Source organism: Scylla paramamosain, chromosome 2, assembly GCF_035594125.1.
Source record: "Scylla paramamosain isolate STU-SP2022 chromosome 2, ASM3559412v1, whole genome shotgun sequence".
Taxonomy (NCBI): Eukaryota; Metazoa; Arthropoda; class Malacostraca; order Decapoda; family Portunidae; genus Scylla; species Scylla paramamosain.
This window is the reverse complement of record NC_087152.1, coordinates 30,054,927-30,074,316: the sequence shown is the minus strand read 5'-3', so window position 1 is coordinate 30,074,316 and position 19,390 is coordinate 30,054,927. Positions and strand designations below refer to the sequence as shown.

Sequence of the window (19,390 nt, the reverse complement as noted above, 5' to 3'; positions counted from 1 at the left end):
CAAGAACAGGGCACACTTTAAGGACCTGCCCCAGAGACTGGGCTTTCACACCCAAGGTCGTATAGCACAGGGTAGATGACTGGAGTAGAGTGCTATCCAAGCCCATCTGTGTCTTGATGGCATTTACATATGAGTGGCCAGGCATCAAGAGGGTGCCATCTTGCACCCACTCATGTGTTGGGGGATGGGTGGTGGGGACTGAGCTGCTCCATCGGCAGAGGCATACAGCTGGCTGCAGTGAAAGTCAACAGCAGCAGCTCTCATCTCATTTGATGTTAGACTCAGGGTCTATAGATAACCTCTGCAGATTCTGGTCACTCAGGTGTCTAAGAATGCTGCCAGCCTCTCATGCATGCCATGCCTGAGACCTGAATGAGGGAAGTTAATCTTGGCACACCAAGGCCCTCATTGCTGACTTTGGCATATAGGCCAGCATTTGAGATGTTGAAGACAGGTGAAGAATCTTTTTAATTATTGTGGTCCAAGATGTTGGTATATAAAGGCTACTGGAAAACTCACAACCATTTTCATATTTTTATTAATAACTACTAATTATTTACATTTTCTTACAAGTCAAAATTTCTCACTCGTACTCATCTTCAAATCATTCAGAGTTATTAGGTGTCTCTTTATATCTCTTCAACATATTCACTGATCAACACAGTTATTGTGCAAAACACAGTCGGCACCTGCAGAAACGATGATTACTCCCAGTGAGGTCTAAAGCACTGGATCAGGGGGTGCTGTGAACTTATCATTAAACCCAGCTGTGACCTCACTGAATGTTTCCCTTTGTGTCTCACAACACAAGGGGACAGTCACAGCTTGCCCTCTAAAGACAACTCTCTTCTTCCATACAAAACTACAAGCACCTAACAACACACATACCCTTCACTCAAAATTCAAAATTATCATGGCGACTCCTAGACCAGCCTCGGAGTCCCCATCTGGGGAGGGGACCACAAATGTCCCAAAGTCGGACTGCTCTTCTGATAACGACCCTTAAGTGTCTTGGCACCTGCCCTCAACTCTTCTTCATTAACTTCTGCAACATTTGTGGTCTTAGATCTAATTTTCAGTCTGTAGAACACCACCTCTCCTCTTCCAAATCTCATCTTTTCCTCACTGAAACACAGGTGTCTGAGGCAACTGAGAGTAGTCCCTTTTCTGTTTCTTCCTACTTTCTGTATTCTCATTTTAATTCCAAAGCTGGATGTTGCCTTTATGTGCACAATGACTTAACCTGCTCTCATGCCCATGCTCTTGAATCTTGTGAGTTTTCCACCATCTGGCTACAACTACAGAGTCACTCTCAGACTAAATTTATCTGTGCTGTATACCTCACACCTAACTCCTCTGACTATAAGAAATTCTTTGACTACCTAACTTCCAAATTGGAGCACATTCTGACTCACTTCCCATTTGCAGAGATGTCCATTCTTGGAGACTTCAGTGTTCACCACCAGCTTTGGCTTTCCTCTTCCTTCACTGACCATCCTGGTGAACTAGCGTTCAACTTTGCTATCTTCCATGGCCTAGAGCAATTGGTGCAACATCCTGCTCGTATTCCTGACTGTCTTGGAGATATGCCCAACATTCTTGACCTTTTCCTGACCTCTAATCCTTCTGCTTATACTGTCACCCTGTCTTCCCTGTTAGGCTCCTCTGATCACAATCTCATATCTCTATCTTGTCCTATCACTCCAATCCCTCCTCAGAATCCCCCTCTGGCATTTTGCCTCTGCTAGTTGGGGGGACCTGAGGAGGCGTTTTGCTGATTTTCCTTGGAATGACTACTGCTTCCATGTCAGACCCATCTTTGTGTGCCAAGCACATAACAGAGGTGATAGTGTCTGGCATGGAGGCATACATTCCTCACTCTTTTTCTCAACCTAAACCTTCCAAACCTTGGTTTAACACAGCTTGTTTTCATGCTATACATGATAGAGAGGTGGCCCACAAAAGATACTTAAGCCTTCCAACACCAGAATCTCATGCACTTTATATTTCTGCCCGGAACCATGCCAAGTCTGTTCTCCAACTAGCCAGAACTCCTTCATTAATAGAAAGTGTCAAAATCTTTTCAAGACCTAACTCCCCTCGTGACTTGTGGCACTTAGCCAAAAACATCTCCAATAACTTTGCTTCTTCTTCTTTCCCTCCTCTATTTCAACCAGATGGCACCACTGCTATCACATCTATTTCTAAAGCTGAACTCTTTGCTCAAACCTTTGCTAAAAACTCTACCTTGGACGATTCTGGGCTTGTTCCTCCCTCTCCTCCACCCTCTGACTACTTCATGCCACCTATTAAAATTCTTCGCAATGATGTTTTCCATGCCCTCGCTGGCCTAAACCCTCAGAAGGCTCATGGACCTGATGGGGTCCCTCCTATTGTTCTCCAAAACTACACCTCCGTGCTTGCACCTTGTCTGGTCAAACTCTTTCAACTCTGTCTGTCATCATCTACCTTTGCTTCTTGCTGGAAGCTCACCTATATTCAGCCTGTTCCTAAAAAGGGTGACCTTTCTAATCCCTCAAACTATCATCCTATTGCTTTAATTTCCTCCTTAACTAAAGTTTCCTTAACAGGAAGATTCTTAAACATCTATCACTTCACAACCTTCTATCTGATTGCCAGTATGGGTTCCATCTGGGTGGCTCTACTGATGATCTTCTGGCTTTCATAACTGAGTCTTGGTCATTATCTTTTAGAGATTTTGGTGAAGTTTTTGCTATTGCCTTAGACATTTCTAAAGCTTTTGATAGAGTCTGGCACAAAGCTTTGATTTTCAAACTACCCTCCTACAGCTTTTATCCTTCTCTTTATAACTTCATCTCAACTTTCCTCCCTGACCATTCTGTTGCTGCTGTGGTAGACAGTCACTGTTCTCCTAGATCTATTAAGATTGGTGTTCCTCAGGGTCCTATCCTGTCACCCATTCTCTTCCTATTACTCATCAATGATCTAAACTAAACTTCTTGTCCTATCCACTCCTGCGCTGATGATACCAACCTGCACTTTTCCATGTCTTTTTGTAGATGTCCGACCCTTCAGGAAGTTAACAGTTCATGCAGGGAACCCACAGAATGCCTGACTTCTGATCTCTCTAAAATTTCTGATCGGGACAGAACAAACTTAGTATTGTTCAATGCCTCAAAAATTCAGTTCTTCTATCTATCAACTCGACACAACCTTCCAGACAAGTATCCCTTCTTCTTTAGTGACACTCAACTGTCCCCCTCTTCTACACTGAACATCCTTGGTCTGTTCTTCACTTATAGTCTAAACTGGAAACTTCACATCTCATCTCTAGCTAAAACAGCTTCTGTGAAGTTAGGCATTCTGAGACGTCTCTACCAGCTTTTCTCGCCCTTCCAGCTGCTAATTCTGTACAAGGGCCTTATCTGTCTATGTATGGAGTATGCTTCACATGTCTGGGAGGGTTTCCACTCATACCGCTCTTCTAGACAGGGTGGAATCAAAAGTTTTTCATCTCATCAACTCCTTTCCTCTAACTGACTGTATTCAGCCTCTTTCTCATTGCTGCAATGTTGCATCTCTTGCTAATTGCATGCCTCCCCTCTTCCCATGGCCTCACTGCACAAGACTTTCTTCTTTCTCTCACCCCTATTCTGTCCACCTTTCTAATGCAAGAGTTAACCAGTAGTCTCAATTATTCAACCCTTCCTTTTGGTAAACTCTGGAACTCTGTCTGCTTCTGTATTTCCATCTTTCAACTTGAATTCTTTCAAGAGGGAGGTTTCAAGACACTAATACTTCAATTTTTTTACTACCACTTTGGACTCTATTTAAGGACTTGCATTTCTTTTTTTTTTTCTTTTTTTTTTTTTTTGGGGGGGGGGCAGTGTCCCTCCTACATTAAAAAAAAAAAAGTTCAAGAGAATGGTTGAAATAGGAGACACAGGAAAAGTTATACAGAAAGCAAGGCAGTATGGCAGGAACTTTTTGCTGGGGAAACAGGGTTGAAAAGAATTGGAATAATTCCCTGGAGCTACTATAGCAGAATTTGTTGAGGGTCTTATTTGATAAATTGTGGAGCAGCCCTGAGTTAAAGTTTTAATTCAGATTACATTTTTTAGTTCTGCTTCCCATTGCTCCACTTCCTGACAATCAAAATGCAACAATTGCAACACAGCAGATTACTCTATGACAATATCAATAAACAAAGGTAATAAACAAATAAGTATCTACCCTGGGGCATTATGCCAAAAGACACCAACAAGTGCTTAAGGAGCCATGTTCTTCCATCTCATAGCAATATTCCCCCCCACTTTCATAGATTGCCCTGCCCAAAGCACTTAGTCCTGAGGTAACAATCATTGAAATAACTGCTCAGGCTTCCCCTCCTTAACCATGAATAATAATTTGTCCCAAAAGACACCCTTCTCCCAAACAGACTCAAGCACTCTGGTCATCCTACCTATAGCCCTAACCTCCAGCTGGAGAGAATTCCCAGAGACCACCATCATGGAGGTTTGTCAGCTTCCCACCTACTTGCCACCTTGTCCTCTTCCACCTTCTCAGTGTGTGCCTTGGATTCCCTGAAGTTTCTTTCCAGGCCCAACATGCTTAGAGTCCTTCTTGGTCAGTATTCATTAAGGGACTAAAACCCCTCACACATGATTTCATGTAACATCCTCCTTTTAGGTTCCAGCCTCTGAGATAGCCTCTGCCAGACCTTACCATTCTCATTACATCAGCAATCCAGAGGTTTTATTCTGAGTTTTGAACACAAAAGGTTCGACCCCTGGGATAAATGGTGCCTTCTCCCTACATATAAAAAAAAAGTATTGCTACCAGATCAGAACTCTGGCTTTTGTATAAAAAGTTGAACCTAAAAAATTTAAAAATTATAATAATAATAATAATAATAATAATAATAATAATATTATGTAACAATTTTTGTCTTTGATAAACAAGTGTTATTTTTCAACTCTTCATTGCAAAAAAAAAATAGAAAATGTCCATTTTTCCTTTCAAACTTGCTTTTGTGGCTTTTAGAATTATTTTTGCCCCAAAATAACTAAATTTCACCATTTTTCCAGATGCTATCACAGAGAACTTCTTTGCTCTTGTCTTGATGAATTGACCACATATGTAGCAGAATGCATCTGGAGAATGATTGCAACTTCTTGATGCCATTTCATCTCTTGTGATGTGCCTTTTCAGGCAACCAAAGCAGAACTGATTGGTGGTCTGCAAGCCCCTACTTTTATATTGTCAAGCAGTACTTTAGGATATTCGTAGTATTTCTAGAATGTGTTTCAGAATGTTCTCAATCTTTCTAGAATATTCTTGAACCTACTTTAGAATATTCTGAATCATTCTAGAAAATTTTTGTAGATTCTAGAAAATTCTTGGTACTTCTACATATTTCTACTGTATTCTAGGAAGTTCTAGAATATTATGGAAATGTTTACCTTTAATAGAATGTTTTAAAATGTTCTAGAAACTCCTAAAAGTGTCTGGTAGAACATTCTGGAAGATTTGAAGATTTCTGAAATGTAAGAAAATTCTTTTAAATATGAGAAATTAAAATTAAAATAAAAAATCTTTAGAATACTTTATATTTCTTTCATTGTTTTAACTTATTTGCAACATTTCAAAAAGCAATTAGATAAGCAATTGAGATTTTGCAAAGGTCTTTACCTGACATGAAAACCAATAGTAACCCATACTATAATCAAATAAGGCAAAAATGTAAATTCATTTTTCTAACTACAAGAGCAAAGTTTTAGGACCACAACTACTTTTTCTTTTTTATTTAGATGGAAATAACTGGAAAAATATGGTTTTGTGCCAAGTACAAGACAAAAGTGAAATTTTGTTACATAGTGATAATCAGATTGAAAAACATATGCTTGAAACACTTCCCAAACCTTCCTGGAGTCTCTTGTACACAGAATGAACAATGGCAGCAATGTCAAGGCTGGCTTTATATCCACCAGTAGCTTCTGAAAGGAGGTTCAAATTAGTGTTTATTCTGAGTAAGGGACATATACTTGAAACTTTCATCAAAGCTTTGGGACACTGATCTCAGAATGATCACTGTCAATAGATTTACCTCAAATGTCCAATCCAACAACAGCTCCTAAATCAGTTTGGTGTCCAAATACACTTTGTTGTACTGACTTGAACACAAGGCTGAAATATTGCAAAATACCTTCCTTAAAGCTCTAGTTCTTTCCCCAACATCAGCTTCTTGTGAAAGAAGTTTTCTTCATCACAATGGCATATCAAAATATATCAGAAATAGCTTTTCTAGAAGCAATTTATCTTTCAGTGATTGGTATTCATCAGCTTGGAGCTAAACATCTTAACATGGACATGTTTGTTGACCTCTTTGCAAAGAAACATAACAAAAAAGGTAGTTAAGTTGTTTCAGATATTTTGTTAACAGTAAACAGTATTCATAGGAATTAGGCCAGAGCTATTCCAGCACAAAATTAAACTATTTTGCCAATAAATTCAGCTTCCAAATCCCCCATGTCTTTCTGAAATTACATTCTCAAAATCTATATTCATCCTAATATTCCTATTCTTACAAAGTACAACTGTGTATGAGGTCTTTATATTTTTTTCATTGAAAACTCATTTGTTTTTACTACATATGTGGAGAAATATAGGTACATTCTCTTACTGTTAAACTAATCTGCTGTAGATAAATAAAGCTTATGTCCAGATGCTGCATGTTAGTGGCTTTGTTTACCTGCAACACTCATTCATGAAAAAGGGGATTGGCCTGATAACACTTGGATGGCTGCTGGGATGAGAGTGAGAGCTTCCTCATTCTCAATCTCTTGTTCCAGCAGCCATGTGTATGTTACTGTCAGTTGTTATCAGTCCAATCTCATTCTCTTGGACCATATCTTTTTCTGTTTTGCTTATTCTTTATAATACTTTGTTACAAGATTGCTGAAGAGTTCCATAATGCATGAGAATTTGTAGTATTTTATTTTTTAAGATTACTTGTCACTCCTCTTAAGCAGGAATAGAATGCTTGGTTATGATGAAAAATAGACATGGTAATTAATTATCTGGTATATCATATTGTTTTGAGTATAAGATGTACAGTAATGCCATGTGGTACATTCTTTGGTAAAAAGCAAAAAAAATTTCCCTTTTTTCAAGCTCTTTGTGTTGCCCTAAGTTTAATGACAGTGAAAAAATGTCATACAACTATGGGCAACAGCATTAATGAACTGGGCTTATTGTCTCCAATAGTTTCTTAGGAGTGACACACAAGACACACCATGGTCCAAAGCTGGCTTCTCAATGCAAGGCAAGACCATCCTCATCTCCCTTCTAAACATCCATTATCACAACTTTCTCCACATCAACACAGATGGCTCCTGTCTCCCAGTCCTCCCATCTGTTAGTATTTACTGTAGTTATTGATATCCCATCACAATCCTTAGCTACTGCATGGATGGTGCTGCCCTTTGACCCTGTAACAACAGAACTCTGCCATAAGAGAAGCCCTTAAATTTGCTGCTACTGTCACTCCCTCTTGCCTAGTTACCCTCTTCATAGATACTCTTGTAGCCCTCCTACTTAGCTGGTGTCACTGCCTCTGGACACACTGCTAGGATTCACAATCTCCTGCTTCAACTGCCCTCTATTGGCTATGGTATCCATCTTCAATGGGTCCCCTTCCACATCAGTGTTCCCATTTCTCCAGTCATGCCCTAACATTGCAGTCACCAGTTGAAGGACTGAACACATGCTTAAACACCCATCTGCAGAAGCTAGGCTGGTCCAACACCTGTCAGACCCTTCTGACCCACACAACCAAACACCTGAGGACATCTGCTGCTGCTCAGTTCTCACTGTCAGTACCACTGCATTGCTTCCCTCCACTCACTTTCTTCACTTCATTTCCACAGACCAACAGGGGTAGACCTTGGTGGACCTTAAGATCTTGGCCTGGCTTTTAACGTCTTCCAACACTCAAGATCTTTTCTTCAGAGGACAGGAGACCTTACCAGAATCTGACAGGCTGATCCATCTGTTATCACCATCTTCTAGGCACTAGAGGCTCTGGACACAGCCACATCAGAACCCAGAACCCTAAGTAGTACATAATAGTCAGTGGAGAAGCCAACATGGTGAGTTCTTATAGGAAACCTTGTCTGTTCTTACCTTGCTTTCCCCATTGTGATACTTAGTGCACGGTAAGTAAATACTGTACTCATTTCTTATGATGGGGATTTGTAATGCCTCAGCCTTCTTGTGTGAGAGACTTTGCTCTCCTAAGAGGAAATAAACATGAACAGGATATAAACTTTAAATTATATCTATTTATGTATTTTTTTTTTTCTCCTTATTTTTTTTTATTTATGTGTGTGTGTGTGTGTGTGTGTGTGTGTGTGTGTGTGTGTGTGTGTGTGTGTGTGTGTGTGTGTGTGTGTGCTTGCGTGCATGCACACTGATTTCTGATGCAGCTCTAATGTAAGCCTTGCATGGTCAGCATCTTATTTTTTTGCAGATTCTTGGATAATACAAAAGTAGTTATTTCCTTGATCATTTGTTCATGTAATTATAAATGTAACACAAAATGTTTTCTTTAGGAGGGGATTGTAAAATCACAAATCCCATGTTAAATTGCTTGTATTTAACTTGTATCTCCTCCCTTATTTATGGACCAATTTCTTTCATTCAAAAAAAACATTTTAATCAGGAAGGATAGGGGAATAAATCCTAGTGTCTAGTTTTATATATATATATATATATATATATATATATATATATATATATATATATATATATATATATATATATATATATATATATATATATATATATATAATAGTAAAAGATATTTTTTAAAGTTGTGAAAATAAAAAAATATATTTTTAGATATTTGCCAAAAATCTAAATTAACTTCAATCAACATTTCAGACATCACTGTACACTTGCATCCTGGCTGGAAATATTATGATATTAGGGGCTTCCATCTTAAAAAACATTTGATATCACATGGAAATACAACTTGGAACATTTACTTAAAGTCAAAAGTAGACAAGCTGAAATCACTCTTCCTATTCCATCCTGATTTAAATGAAAGTGCATGACTGGAAGAGCTGTTGGAATGACAGAAACAAGTTACACATGAGGAACATGTACATGAGAAAGACCAATCAAGGAGGAGGCAGTAGACACCTGCCGAAACGATAATTACTCCCAGTGAGGTCTAAAGCACTGTTCAGGGGGTGCTGTGAATTTATCATTAAACCCAGCTGTGACCTCATTGAACATTTCCCTTTGTGTCTCACAACACAAGGGGGCAGTCACAGCCTGCCCTCTAAAGACAACTCTCTTCCTCCACACAAAACTACAAGCACCTAATAACACACACACCCTTCACTCAAAAATTTTAAAATCATCATGGCGACTCCTACACCAGCCTTGGAGTCCCCATCTGGGGAGGTGACCATAAATGTCCCCAGGTCGGACTGCCTTTCTGTCGACGACCCTAAGTGTCTTGACACCCCCCTCAACTTTTCTTCATTAACTTCTGCAACATTCGCGGTCTAAGATCTAATTTTCAATCTAGAACACCACCTCTCCTCTTCTAAGCCTCATCTTCTTTTCCTCACTGAAACTCAGGTGTCTGAGGCAACTGACAGTATCCCCTTTTCTGTTCCCTCCTACTTTCTCTATCCTCATTTTCGATCCAAAGCTGGATGCTGCGTTTATGTGCGCAATGACTTAACCTGCTCTCGTGCCCACGTTCTTGAATCTTCCGAGTTTTCCACCATCTGGCTACGACTACAGAGTCACTCATACTAAATTTATCTGTGCTGTATACCTCTCACCTAACTCCTCTGACTATAAGAAATTCTTTTTGACTACTTAACTTCCAAAGTGGAGCACATTCTGACCCTCTTCCCTTTTGCAGAGATCTCCATTCTTGGAGACTTTGATGTTCACCACCAGCTTTGGCTTTCCTCTCCCTTCACTGACCATCCTGGTGAACTAGCCTACAACTTTGCTATCCTCCATGACCTAGAGCAATTGGCGCAACACCCTACTCGTATTCCTGACCGTCTTGGAGATACGCCCAACATTCTTGACCTTTTCCTGACCTGTAATCCTTCTGCTTATGCTGTCACCCTTTCTTCTCCGTTGGGCTCCTCCGATCACAATCTCATATCTTTATCTTGTCCTATCACTCCAATCCCTCCTCAGGATCCCCCTAAGTGAAGGTGCCTCTGGCATTTTGCCTCTGCTAGTTGGGGGGACCTGAGGAGGTATTTTGCTGATTTTCCTTGGAATGACTATTGCTTCCATGTCAGAGACCCGTCTTTGTGTGCTGAGCGCATAACAGAGGTGATAGTGTCTGGCATGGAGGCATACATTCCTCACTCTTTTTCTCGTCCTAAACCTTCTAAACCTTGGTTTAACACAGCTTGTTCTCATGCTATACATGATAGAGAGGTGGCCCACAAAAGGTACTTAAGCCTTCCATCACCAGAATCTCATGCACTTTATATTTCTGCCCGAAACCATGCCAGGTCTGTTCTCCAACTAGCCAAAAACTCCTTCATTAACAGAAAATGTCAAAACCTTTCAAGATCTAACTCCCCTCGTGATTTCTGGCATCTAGCCAAAAATATCTCCAATAACTTTGCTTCTTCTTCTTTCCCTCCTCTATTTCAACCAGATGGCACCACTGCTATCACTTCTATTTCTAAAGCTGAACTCTTTGCTCAAACCTTTGCTAAAAACTCTACCTTGGACGATTCTGGGCTTGTTCCTCCCTCTCCTCCACTCTCTGACTACTTCATGCCATCTATTAAAATTCTTCGCAATGATGTTTTCCATGCCCTCGCTGGCCTAAACCTTCGGAAGGCTTATGGACCTGATGGGGTCCCTCCTATTGTTCTCCGAAACTGTGCCTCCGTGCTTGCACCTTGCCTAGTCAAACTCTTTCAGCTCTGTCTGTCAACATCTACCTTTCCTTCTTGCTGGAAGTTTGCTTACATTCAACCTGTTCCTAAAAAGGGTGACCGTTCTAATCCCTCAAACTACCGTCCTATTGCTTTAATTTCCTGCCTATCTAAAGTTTTTTAATCTATCCTCAACAGGAAGATTCTTAAACATCTATCACTTCACAACCTTCTATCTGATCGCCAGTATGGGTTCCATCAAGGCCGCTCTACTGGTGATCTTCTGGCTTTCCTTACTGAGTCTTGGTCATCCTCTTTTAGAGATTTTGGTGAAACTTTTGCTGTTGCCTTGGACATATCAAAAGCTTTTGATAGAGTCTGGCACAAAGCTTTGATTTCCAAACTACCCTCCTACGGTTTCTATCCTTCTCTCCGTAACTTCATCTCAAGTTTCCTTTCTGACCGTTCTATTGCTGCTGTGGTAGACGGTCAATGTTCTTCTCCTAAATCTATTAACAGTGGTGTTCCTCAGGGTTCTGTCCTGTCACCCACTCTCTTCTTATTATTCATTAATGATCTTCTAAACCAAACTTGTCCTATCCACTCCTACGCTGATGATACCACCCTGCACTTTTCCACGTCTTTTCATAGACGTCCATCCCTTCAGGAGGTAAACATATCACGCAGGGAAGCCACAGAACGCCTGAGTTCTGATCTTTCTAAAATTTCTGATTGGGGCAGAGCAAACTTGGTATTGTTCAATGCCTCAAAAACTCAATTCCTCCATCTATCAACTCGACACAACCTTCCAGACAACTATCCCCTCTTCTTCAATGACACTCAACTGTCCCCTTCTTCTACACTGAACATCCTCGGTCTGTCTTTTACTTATAATCTGAACTGGAAACTTCACATCTCATCTCTAGCTAAAACAGCTTCTATGAAGTTAGGTGTTCTGAGATGTCTCCGCCAGTTTTTCTCACCCCCCCAGCTGCTAACTCTGCACAAGGGCCTTATCCGTCCATGTATGGAGTATGCTTCACATGTCTGGGGGGGGTTCCACTCATACTGCTCTTCTAGACAGGGTGGAATCAAAAGTTTTTCGTCTCATCAACTCCTCTCCTCTAACTGACTTTCTTCAGCCTCTCTCTCACCGCCGCAATGTTGCATATCTAGCTGTCTTCTACCGCTATTTTCATGCTAACTGCTCTTCTGATCTTGCTAACTGCATGCCTCCCCTCCTTCCGCGGCCTCGCTGCATAAGACTTTCTTCTTTCTCTCATCCCTATTCTGTCCATCTCTCTAACGCAAGAGTTAACCAGTATTCTCAATCATTCATCCCTTTCTCTGGTAAACTCTGGAACTCCCTGCCTGCTTCTGTATTTCCACCTTCCTATGACTTGAATTCCTTCAAGAGGGAGGTTTCAAGACACTTATTCATCAATTTTTGACCACTGCTTTGACCCTTTTATGGGACTGGCATTTCAGTGGGCATTTTTTTTATTAGATTTTTGTTGCCCTTGGCCAGTGTCCTTCCTTCCTATTTAAAAAAAATAAATAAAAAATCTCTGGAAGACCCAGAGTGTAATGCCAGACAGTGTCTATGATGAGGGTCATACAGAGTAAGTGCTTCCACCCTCACCTGGCTGATCGTACAGTCTGAATTTTTGTGTTCAGGAATTCAATCAAGTTTTTTCATAGCAGCAGCCGTTTTTTCTTTAATGTTAAGAGGAATAGTCATGTAAAACCATTATTATTATTATTATTATTATTATTATTATTATTATTATTATTATTATTATTATTATTATTGTTATTATTATTATTATTATTATTTTATTAGTATTTGCATTTTCCTTGGCAGGAAGATGAAGGAAAAGGAGGAGTTTTGGAGTGAAGTGGAGGATAATATACAGAGAAGATAGAAGAGAAGAAAGGATTGTTATTGGAGCAGACTTCAATGGACATTTTGAAAAAGGAAATGGTGATGAGGATGTAATGGGCAAAATGGTGAAGGAGAAAAAAAACCTGGAAGGGCAAATGTGCAAAACGGATGGAGGTGGTAGTAATATCTATTTTAAGAAGAGACAAGAGCAGAGAGCAGATTGGAAAAAACCTGGGATATTTTTGGTTTTATTGGGTTCGTTTTTTGGGGGGGCATTTATTGATTTTTTGGGGGGTTTTATTGATTTTGTTTATTCTTCATATTTATATGCAAATCAGTTTAAATAAGTAATTAAAAAGTAATCTAGAGTGAGACAAGGTTTGAATCTATTTATTATATATATATATATATATATATATATATATATATATATATATATATATATATATATATATATATATATATATATATATATATATATATATATATATATATATATATATATATATATATATATATATATATATATATATATATATATATATATATATATATTTCTCTCTCTCTCTCTCTCTCTCTCTCTCTCTCTCTCTCTCTCTCTCTCTCTCTCTCTCTCTCTCTCTCTCTCTCTCTCTCTCTCTCTCTCTCTCTCCATGTAGGAGGGGCCACTGGCCAAAAGCAACAAAAAAAATAAAAAATAAAATAAAGGCCCACTGAGATATTGGTCCCCAAACAGAATCAAAAGCATTCATCTAAAATTATCCTGCAGTCATCTAAAAATTAAAGGATAAGTGTCTTGAAACCTCTCTTGAAAGAGTTAAAGTCATAGGAAGGAGGAAATACAAAAGCAGGAAGGGAGTTTACCAGAGAAAGGGATGAATGAGAATATTGGTTAACTCTTGCATTGGAGAGGTGGACAGAATAGGGGTGAGAGAAAGAAGAAAGTCTTGTGCAATAAGGTTGCAGGAGGAGGGGAGGCATGCAGTTAGCAAGATCAGAAGAGCAGTTAGCATTAAAATAGCAGTAGAAGATAGCAAGAGATGCAACATTGCAGTGATGAGAGAGGTTGAAGACAGTCAGAGGAGAGGAGTTGTTAAACTGAAATGTTTTTGATTCCACCTTGTCTAAAAGAGCAGTATGAGTGGAATGCCCCCCGACATGTGAAGCATATTCCATACATGGATGGATAAGGCTCCTGTACAGAGTTAGCAGCTAGGTGGGTGAGAAAAACTGGTGGAGATAACTCAGAACAGCTGACTTTATAGAAGCTGTTTTAGGTATAGATGAGACGAAGTTTTCAGTTTAGATTACAAGTAAAGGACAGACCAAGGATGTTCAGTGTGGAAGGGGAGACAGTTGAGTGTCATTGAAGAAGAGGGGATAGTTGTCTGGAAGGTTGTGTCGAGTTGATAGATGAAGGAATTGAGTTTTTGAGGCATTGAACAATACTAAGTTTGCTCTACCCCAGTCAGAAATTTTAGAGAGATCAGAGGTCAGGCATTCTGTGGCTTGCCTAGGAGAAATGTTTACTTCCTGAAAGGTTGGAAGTCTATGAAAAGACATGGAAAAGTGCAGGGTGGTATCATCAGCGTATGAGTGAATAGGACAAGAAGTTTGGTTCAGAAGGTCATTGATAAATAATAGGAAGAGAGTGGGTGACAGTACAGAACCCTGAGGAACACCACTGTTAATAGATTTTGAAGAACAGTGATCATTTGCAACAGCAGTAATAGAACGGTCAGAAAGGAAACTTGAGATGAAGTTATAGAGAGAAGGATAGAAGCTATAGGAGGATGGTTTGGGAATCAAAGCTTTGTGCCAGACTCTTTCTAAAGCTTTTGATATGTCTAAGCCAACAGCAAATGTTTCACTAAAATCTCTAAAAGAGGATGACCAAGACTCAGTAAGGAAAGCTGAAAGATCACCAGTAGAGCAGCCTTGATGGAACCCATGCTAGAGACCAGATAGAAGGTTATGAAGTGATAGATGTTTAAGAAACTTCCTGTTGAGAACAGATTCAAAACTTTAGATAGGTAGGAAATCAAAGCAATAGGATGGTAGTTTGAGGGATTAGAACAGACATCCATTTTAGGAACAGGGTGAATGTAGGCAAAATTCAAGTAAGAAGGAGAGGTAGATGTTGATAGAGTTGAAAGAGTTTCATAAGCTTTCTGAGGGTTTAGACCAGCAAAGACATGGAAAATATCTCTGTGAAAGATTTTAATGAATAGCATGAAGTAGTTGGGGGGTGGAGGAGAGGGAGGAACAAGCCCTGAATCATCCAAGGTAGAATTTTTATCAAAGGTTTGAGCGGAGAGTTCAGCTTTAGAAATAGATGAAATGGCAGTGTTGCCCTTAGGTTAAAATAAAGGAAGGAAAGATGAAGTGTAGCCGCTCCGGCTGGGCATCAATTGGCTCTCAGGTGATCTGTTTTACTGATCACACCCATCATCGTAGGGTCCAGGAAAGGCAGTTCTCCCTGACACGTTTATTGATGAGGTAGGCATGACCGTAAGAACTGCGAACAAGTTCTCGGTCTCAATTTCTTACAAAATAACATTATACACGGATATTAAACACTTTCAACATATTACAATATTCATTAACAATACATGCAATTGACTTGGCACTATGACAATCAGTTTTTACTACAAAATTAAAGTATTTACCTCGGTCACCATCCTGCCCGTCTTTGTCTGAGCGCGACTTGGCCGTGAGTGATGCCCACAGGTGACTAGCAGGTTAACCCCACACTACCAACAAGTGAGCATCGGGTTTAGTGCTTAATATAGCATTGAATACTGATACTTACGCATATTACACGTTTTCATGCAAATAGAAAACTATTGAACATTTCACTTATATATGCCGAGGAATAATGACATGAGGTACATACGCTTTACATACAGTAACATGACTCCCCTAAATTGTGTAACAATTTACCTTAAATTAACATTAGTATGTACCTTAAGACTAGGATTAGCATATAATATGTTTTGTTACACTGGCTCCTTGGCGGGGATGCTCCGGTCTATTATTATGCATTACCTTCTAACAGCAATACTAGACTATGTATTGGCCTCTCTATGATGGTCCTGTTTGCCTTTGTGCATCTTCCCTGGTTGTCGAGATTACAGTCTGAAACCAGGACCTTAACCTTTCTTACTAGGCCATCATGATCAGGAGATACTTTATCCATTTAGGTTTGACATAATCTGGCACCTCATTATCCCATTCAACTGCATTCTTACATAATTCTTGTAAAATTTGCTTTCCAGTCAGTATGAGAGGTGACACTAGACCTAATGGATCATATATAGAGCTCACTGTTGACAGAATGCCTCTCCTGGTGAGTGGCTTGTCTTTCAGCTTTATTCTAAATTGAAATGTGTCAGATTCTATGCACCACTCAACTCCCAAAGTTCTTTCTATAGGCAGTGTGTCTTCATTCTTACTAATATCCAAACTTTTAATTCCATCTGCTCTCTCATGAGGAGAAATTGCAGCTAATACAGCTTTGTTGTTTGACAAGAACTTATGAAGGTTAAAACCTCCCTTGTAACATAATTCTTTGCTCTGCTGAATAAGAGTGACAGCTTCATCCATTGTAGCTACTGACTTCAAACCATCACCAACATAAAAGTTGTTTCTTACAAACTTGGCTGCATCAGATCCACACCCGTAGTCATCTGCAGCTTTCTTAAGAGCAAAGTTGGCTACACTTTGAGATGAAGTAGCTCCAAACAGGTGAGCTGTCATCCTGTATTCAGCTATCTCATTATTAAGGTCACCATTTTCCCACCAAAGGAATCTTAACATGTCTCTGTGTTCTGGGTTGACCTTCACTTGATGGTACATTGCTTCTATATCACATACAAGTGCAATGCTTTCTTGCCTAAACCTACACAACACTCCAATAAGTTTGTTGGTAAGGTCTGGGCCTTGTAACAGGTGACTGTTTAATGACTGGTTCCTGTAGTTTGCACTACAGTCAAAGACAACTCTCAACTTCTTTGGCTTTCTCAGATGATAGACTCCATGATGTGGAATGTACCAGACCTTACCATCATTCCTAACTAAATCCTTTGTCGGTACAACCTCTGCATAACCTTTTGTAATCATATCATCCATGAACACTTTGTAATCACCTTCGTGTTGGTTATCCTTCTCAAGTTTAGCTCTTAACTTCTTGAGTCTCTGCTCTGCTAATAGTTTGTTGTTTGGAAGCTTGACGTTATCATCTTTAAGAAGAAGGGGCAACTCATAATGGCCATCCTTCAGCTGATGTACTCCTTCTTTCATCTTACTCATAAACCTTTTATCTTCATATGATAATGGAGTGTCAGCTGACTTTCTATCACTGAAGTCAAGTTCAAACATATCTCTCACTTGAGAAGGATTAATCATCTCTTTGGTTTTAGTAGGAAACACTAAGAAATTAACCCTCTTTTCTTCATTGATTTCTACTTCTTGTGTCACTGTTCTGTAGACTACCACTGTATCCTCCAATGGACTTGAATGGGGTGAGATTTTACCAATGATCCCCCCAACCTAGCTCTGTCCTACGAGCATAGGGATGCTTCTTGCTATCACCTGCTATTTGCTCTTCTGCCATAATGGCTTCTGCACAATCAAGACCAATGAGGAGTCCTATATCAACGTTTGGGTCATATTTCATTAGTTTGTCAGAGATTGCCTTTAAGTGGGGCCAGTCACAAGCAGTCTCAGGCCTTGGTATCTGACTCCGTCCAGCTGAAATGTTTTCTGTTGAATATGCTGAAGGGATTGATATTTCCACTTCTTCATTATAACCTCTTACTTTAAGTCCATGAATTTTGATAGAATCAGTGATTTGTTTTCCACTTATTGTGTGGATATTGAGTGACATTGATGGTCCACTAACTCCCAATTTATCCAGAGTGCTTTCCTTGATGAATGAAGCATCAGACTGCTCATCCAGCAGGGCATACACTAAAACTTTATTCTCTTCATTACTAACATGATGTAACCATACAGGAACTATCATGGTGTGCATGTCATGTGTCACTGATTCTGTAACTTTGACCTTATTTGCTACTACTGTGGGTTTATCATCTTTAGGCTGAGTTGCTTGTGCTGGCACCTTTTGGCTCTCAGTTCTTGTCATATCATCATTGTGAAGAGCTGTGGGATGGTATCTCTGACATACTTTACAAACTTTCCTTCTTCTACAATCCTTTCCTTTGTGACCCATTTTTAGACACCCTGTACATAACCATTTTTCTTTAGCAAATTTGTACCTGGTATTACCATCAAGTTTGGCAAATTCCTTGCAATCCTCTAAATCATGATCCTTTGTACAGTAGTGACAGAATCGTCCTTTCCTTTCCTGGTCCTTGGGATACTGTTTGTTGGCTTGTACATTTACTTTACTTTGGAATGACCACATTGGTTTTTCCTCAATTGCTTTAGCCATGAAAGTTCTACTCCCTCTATTCTTTGTCATGATGTTTGATTCCCTTGGTTTCCAATTGGTTGCCCTTGTTTGAGTTTTGATCCAGTCATTTACTTCCCTACTTACTGAATTCCAGGAAAGAAATGGATTGCTTGCTCCCTTTGCTTCTTTCTGGACAAATTCACATAACATTTCAAAGGGTGGGTGGTGCTCTTCATTGCTACTAGAAGTGTTGTTATTACTGTTAGTATCAAGATATATCATCGCTTGCTTTCTCCAGTCATGAACAATATGTTCAGGGAGTTTTGCTAGCACCTTTCTCTGTTCTCTCGGGTCATTCAGAAATGACAAATAAGAAGTGTGTTTCATTGCAGCTAAACAGCACTTCAAAAAATCTGAGAATGCTGTTAATGCTGGACCATTATGCGGAGAGATTGGTAGCCAATTCATTAACTTTTTTGTGTAAGCATCAGCTATGATGCTTTTGTTTCCAAATCTATCACTAAGAATTTTCTTTGCTTGCACATAGTCAGCATCAGAGTTAAAGTGCATTAACATTTTAATGGCATCCTTTGCCTCACTAGTTGTATACCTGTCTAAGTAGGCAAGTCTCTCTTTACCAATAGAAGTTTTAGACTCTACATAAGTTTCAAAGTTTTTCAACCAACTTGGAAATTCCATGGGTTCTCCATCAAAAGTGTTAGGCTCTATTGGAGGGAGGCTCCACTTGGGATCAGGTATGTTGATTGCAAAGGTTCCCCCAGGATGGGAAAAGGACTGATGATTCTGTCTCACATTATTCACATTATTAGGCATGTTGACATTATGAGTGTGTCCACGAGAGCTTGGTACAAGACTTTGAGCTGTAGGGTTGAGATTTATTACCTGAGGTTCACTAAATATTTGTCCATGTACTTCATTTGTCATCAATTCATTATCTCTATTGCAAGAAGAAGGTTTCTGTGGGTCATGGAATGTAACATATTTGTGAGGCATGGCATTGTCACTTTGTTGATATGCAATTGCTTGTGCTTTCATTTCATTTTGTGACTCTATGTATTGTTGAAGATAACTTTGCTTCTCTACACTTTCATCATTACCTGGAAGCATTTTTACTTCTTCTTCAACTAAGCTAAGAGCATTAAGTTCTGCACT

The 19,390-nt window shown here is 39.5% G+C and overlaps 1 long non-coding RNA gene across 1 annotated transcript in view; it reads left to right on the top strand.

The window, feature by feature from the left end:
• The window catches only part of LOC135112886 (uncharacterized), a 36,912-nt gene extending 23,822 nt beyond the window's left edge, over nucleotides 1–13,090 (top strand). Inside the window, exons 2-3 of the long non-coding RNA XR_010274595.1 lie at nucleotides 7,911–8,132; nucleotides 12,781–13,090. This is a non-coding gene — a long non-coding RNA (uncharacterized LOC135112886). The remainder of the gene's footprint in view (nucleotides 1–7,910; nucleotides 8,133–12,780) is intronic.
• The last annotated feature ends 6,300 nt before the right edge of the window (nucleotides 13,091–19,390 follow it).